Source organism: Amblyraja radiata, chromosome 1 (assembly GCF_010909765.2).
Source record: "Amblyraja radiata isolate CabotCenter1 chromosome 1, sAmbRad1.1.pri, whole genome shotgun sequence".
Lineage (NCBI taxonomy): Eukaryota > Metazoa > Chordata > Chondrichthyes > Rajiformes > Rajidae > Amblyraja > Amblyraja radiata.
In genome coordinates, this window is record NC_045956.1 from 59,311,894 (window position 1) to 59,317,658 (window position 5,765).

Consider the following 5,765-nt stretch of genomic DNA (forward strand, 5'->3'; position numbering starts at 1 on the left):
CCAAACTAAACTAAACCAAACAATTTGAAAAGATGAGGTCCATCAAACTGCTCAGCTTAATCAGCGGTGCAGGCTCGAAGGGCCGAATGGCCTACTCCTGCACTTAATTTCTATGTTTCTATGTTTCTAAACTAATCTAAATGCTCATAAGACATCCAAGCACGACTCTAAATCACACAATGTACAAAGAGATATACGTTTATCTCATTAATGGGTAAACTTATACTACTGATTGACAAGGGTCAAATAACTGCATCTCCTAATGCTTTCACTTTCCCATTCACATTATCATCCTCATTTGAGGTCATGGTACATAGTTTGTAAGGTTATACAGAGAGGCATATCGCATCATGCATGGGCCCTTTCATACTGGATGAGAGCAGGTGCTCCGTTTTTCCCTGAAGTCCAGCTTGCTCTCCAGAAGGGTGAGTAAAGAAAACTCCGAACAAGGGTCGCTACAAGTTATGTCCGAACGTCAAGGGCTCGAGGACAGCAAGGGAAATAGCCAGTAAAGCAAAGAGAAGGGCCAGTGAAACAAATGTGGACGTGGACCTACACACAGACCATTTTGAGATAGTCTGCAGAGTTCGATTCCATAAATCAGTGCAGATATTACCCAAATTTACCACACTACTGAACCAACATTTTCATGACCAGACAATGCTGGAAACAAACAGGTCCGGTAATGTCATATTATGGATCCTGAAAACTTTATCAGACTGGGAAAGAGAAAAAGACAAGTTAGTTTTCACTAGAAGATATGGCAGAGTTTAGTTTAGTTTAGTTTAGTTTAGTTTAGTTTAGTTTAGTTTAGTTTAGTTTAGTTTAGTTTAGTTTAGTTTAGTTTAGTTTAGTTTAGTTTAGTTTAGTTTAGTTTAGTTTAGTTTAGTTTAGTGATAAAGCATGGAAACAGGCCAGCGACCCCCACACACTAACACTATCCTACACACACTATGGATAATTTTACAATTTTATTAAATCCATTTAACCTTCAATCCTGTAAGTCTTTAGAGCGTGGGTGGGAAGAAACCACATGCAGGTCACAGGGAGAAAGTACAGACAGCACCCGTAGTCAGAATCGAACCCGGGTCTCTTGTGCTGTGAGGCAGCAACTCTGCTGCTTCACCACCATGCCGCCCATATAAAGCACTGAAGACGGGTCCCAACCCAAGATGTCGTCTGTCCATTCCCTGCTTAGATGCTACCTGACGTCTTTGGGATGTAGAAGGAAACCGAGTTTCTTCAGCACTTTGTGTTTTGCTAAAGGCATGTTGTTGATGCGGTGAGACCAAGTGGATTAATGGTGGCAGTGAAGCCTCTTTATCTCGGTTATGTGTTGTAAATAGTGAGGCTGCGGGACAGGACCAGCAGGACGGACTATATGAGCAGAAGAAAAAACAACTGAGCCAACATGATGAGAGGGAATTTCGTGATTTTTTTTCCTTCTAATTCTGCATTAACCCCATTTTAATCTCTCCACGTTTCCAATCAATTCTCTTCAGATTCTACCACCCACTTCCGCCCTGGGGACAATTTACAGAGAGCCGATTAACCCACCGACCCGCACGTCTTTGGGATGTAGAAGGAAACCGAAGTACCTGGAGAAAAGCCACGCAGTCACCGGAAGAACCTGCAAACTCCACACAGACAGCACCTGAGATCAGGATTGAACCCGGGTCTCTGGCGCTGTGAAGTAGTGTAACTGCCAGCGGTGCTGCCTTGTAAAGCTTCCTCATTCCTGATTGCATTTGTGAAAGAGGCTTTATGATGGGATTTCTTAGCTCAACTTCAATTTATGTTATAGAAAGTGATAATAAACCTCTATCATGATTCAAAAATTAATGCCTGTTCTATTGTAAACCACACTTTCACACACACACACACACACACACACACACACACACACACACACACACACACACACACACACACACACACACACACACACACACACACACACACACACACACACATCGCTTCCTTCACCAGCCAGTTATGCAGGCGGGGGACAGGGCAAGCGGGGGGAGCGCTGTCTGAGTGAAATTCACACGGTGCAAAGCCAATGTGATACAGACACACACCACGATGAACAGGAAGGTTGGCGCTGTAATTAAGACGGTGAAAGCACAGTGTATGGGAAGGGTCACTTAAGTCCTTTAAAAGAGGGGGGAAGGGGGAGGGGGGAGGAGAGGGGGAGAAGGGGGCAGGATGGGGAGATGGGGTGGGGAGAAGGAGTGGAGACACATTTTAAGAAGCCAGAGATACACGGCTGTGAGCTTTGGGATTGGCGGTCACTAACATTACCGGTCGGTTATCCTTGGTTCTGAAAACTACTGTTTACGATTTTTCTCCCAATGTGCCAATGAAATTCACCGGTCAGCACCGGCGACAACCTACGACAACCTATGACAACCTACGAGCTCCTGGCAACCCACTACCACTGCACCTACGTCACGAGAATTCTCGCTACACTCCATGGCGTCAAAATTCTGGTCGCCGCTAACGTTTCAACATGTTGAAAAATTAGCGGCGACCAAAATGGAGCCGCGACTAGTTACGAAAATGCGGGAACTACTCACCACCCCGGCAACACCCGGTGAACATGTGGCGACCTTGTGGCGACCTCATAGTCTCCTGCAGTTGCCTACAAGTGGTACAGGCCCATAAGGGGCAATTTTACAGAAGCCAATGAACCTACAAATGCACACCTTTGGGATGTGGGAGGAAACCGGAGCACCCGAAAAAAACCCACGCAGTCACAGCAGAGAATGTACAAACTCCACACAGACAGCACCTGAGGTCAGGACCGAACCCAGGCCTCTGGCATTGTAAAGCAGCAGTTCCACCAGCTGCACCACTGGGCCACCCAAATTTTAAATTCCCCGGTTGCAGTATATATATTTATATATATATACCAAACTTTTTCTGTTTATTATATTATATTATTATATTGTTTACAGAATATCATGTTTAGCTATTCTGTTGTGTTGCTGCAGGTAAGAATTTCATTGTAATGTTGGGGACATATGACAATAAAACACTCCTGACTCTTGACTGTTATTAGATTTTTCCTTTATCCATTTACTAGAATTCTCTGCCTTTGTCTTATTTCATTGTCACTGCAACCCTCTCGGATTATTTAGACTCATTCAAGAGGCAGACAACAGGAAATTTCTATTGGACTGATTGTTGACGGCTGCAACCTCACCAGTGGTTCACATCAGTCAAGACCATTGCTCTGGAGACACAAAGAACTAGAGTTGCTAGAATCTGGAGCAAAAACAAACTGCTGGAGGAAGTCAGCATGTCAGGCAGCATCTATGTAGGGAAATGGGCAGATAGCATTTCGGGTCAGTACCCTTCTTCAGTCTGAACCCTTTTCAATCTCTGCTTTAGTAGGAAGTCCAAAACAGAACACACTTCAAATGTAGCCTTACCAACCTCTTGTATAAATGTAACAGAAGATCCCAACCTCTACTCAGTATAGAAAGATCAGCCATGATTGAATGGCAGAATAAACCCGAAGGGCTGAATAGACCAATTCTGCTCCTATGACTTATGACACAATGTGCTAGAGTCACTCAATGGGTCAGTCAGCATCCCTGTCTTTTCCACCCTATCTACCTGTGAGCCACGTTCAAGGAACTATGTACCCAGACTCATAGATTCCTCTGCTCCACAACGCTCCCCAGAGCCCTTCCATTCCCTGTGAAGGTTCAGCCCTTGTTTGACTTCTCAAAATGTAACACCTCACACCAGTGACGTGCGGTGAGGTCAATAGCTGGGGGGGCACTGGCTAGTATCAGTGGCCCGGCCCTCCCTATTGATCACCGCGTCTCACCGAGGGGAGAGAGGGGTGGAGCCATGGCTGGGAGGGAGGGAGAGGGAAGAGGAGAGAGGGAAAAGGGAGAGAGAGAGAGAGAAGGGAGGGAGAGAGAGAAGGGAGGGAGGGAGAGAGAGAGAGAAGGGAAGGGAGAGAGAAGGGAAAGAGAGAGAGAAGGGAGAGAGAGAGAAGGGAGAGAGAAGGGAGAGAGATAGGAGAGAGAGAAGGGAGAGAAGGGAGAGGCGGAGAGGGAGAGAGAGAGAGAGAAGGGGGGAAAGAGGAGAGAGAGAAGGAAGAGAAGGGAGAGACGGAGAGGGAGAGAGAGAGAGAGAGAGAGAAGGGGAGAGAGAAAAGGGGAGAGAGAGAACGGGAGAGAGAGAGAACGGGAGAGAGAGAAGGGGAGAGAGAGAGGGGGAGAGAGAGAGAGAGAGAAGGGAGAGAGAGAGAGAGAGAGAAGGGAGAGAGAGGGAGAAGGGAGAGAGAGAGAAGAGAGAGAGGAATGATGACACGTTATAACGCGCAGCCGTCCCATTCTGACCGCCGGCGAACCCCCCATCGCACCATTGCACCCTTCTTCACGGTGGCCCAGTGATATAACCATATAACAATTACAGCTCGGAAACAGGCCATCTCGGCCCTTCTAGTCCCTGCCGAACACGTATTCTCCCCTTGTCCCATCTACCTGCACTCAGACCATAACTCTCCATTCCTTTCCCGTCCATATAACTATCCAATTTATTTTTAAATGATAAAATCGAACCTGCCTCCACCACCTTCACTGGAAGCTCATTCCACACAGCTACCACTCTCTGAGTAAAGAAGTTCACCCTCATGTTACCCCTAAACTTCTGTCCCTTAATTCTCAAGTCATGTCCTCTTGTTTGAATCTTCCCTACTCTCAGTGGGAAAAGCTTATCCACGTCAGCTCTGTCTATCCCTCTCATCATTTTAAAGACCTCTATCAAGTCCCCCCCTTAACCTTCTGCGTTCCAAAGAATAAAGACCTAACTTGTTCAACCTTTCTCTGTAACTTAGTTGCTGAAACCCAGGCAACATTCTAGTAAATCTCCTCTGTACTCTCTCTATTTTGTTGACATCCTTCCTATAATTAGGCGACAAAAATTGTACACCATACTCCAGAATTGGCCTCACCAATGCCTTGTACAATTTTAACATTACATCCCAACTTCTATACTCAATGCTCTGATTTATAAAGGCCAGCACACCAAAAGCTTTCTTTACCACCCTATCTACATGAGATTCCACCTTCAGGGAACTGTGCACAGTTATTCCCAGATCCCTCTGTTCAACTGCATTCTTCAATTCCCTACCATTTACCATGTACGTCCTATTTTGATTTGTCCTGCCAAGATGTAGCACCTCACACTTATCAGCATTAAACTCCATCTGCCATCTTTCAGCCCACACTTCCAACTGGCATAAATCTCTCTGTAGACTTTGAAAATCTACTTCATTATCCACAACACCACCTATCTTAATATCATCCGCATACTTACTAATCCAATTTACCACACCATCATCCAGATCATTGATGTACATGACAAACAACAGTGGACCCAACACAGATCCCTGTGGCACCCCACTAGTCACCTGCCTCCAACCTGACAAACAGCCATTCACCATTACTCTCTGGCATCTCCCATTCAGCCATTGTTGAATCCATCTTGCTACTCCACCATTAATACCCAACAATTGAACCTTCTTAACCAACCTTCCATGAGGAACCTTGTCAAAGGCCTTACTGAAGTCCATATATACAACATCCACTGCTTTACCCTCATCAATTTCCCGAGTAACCTCTTCAAAAAATTCAAGAAGATTAGTCAAACATGACCTTCCAGGCACAAATCCATGTTGACTGTTCCTAATCAGACCCTGTTTATCCAGATGCTTATATATATTATCTCTAAGTATCCTTTCC

General features: G+C 45.4%; 1 long non-coding RNA gene across 1 annotated transcript; it reads left to right on the forward strand.

Annotated features, from left to right (window-relative positions):
- Positions 1 to 319: 319 nt before the first annotated feature.
- Positions 320 to 1,830, forward strand: LOC116974208. The gene is made up of 2 exons (XR_004412306.1): positions 320 to 425; positions 1,503 to 1,830. It is a non-coding gene; the product is annotated as an uncharacterized LOC116974208 (long non-coding RNA).
- The last annotated feature ends 3,935 nt before the right edge of the window (positions 1,831 to 5,765 follow it).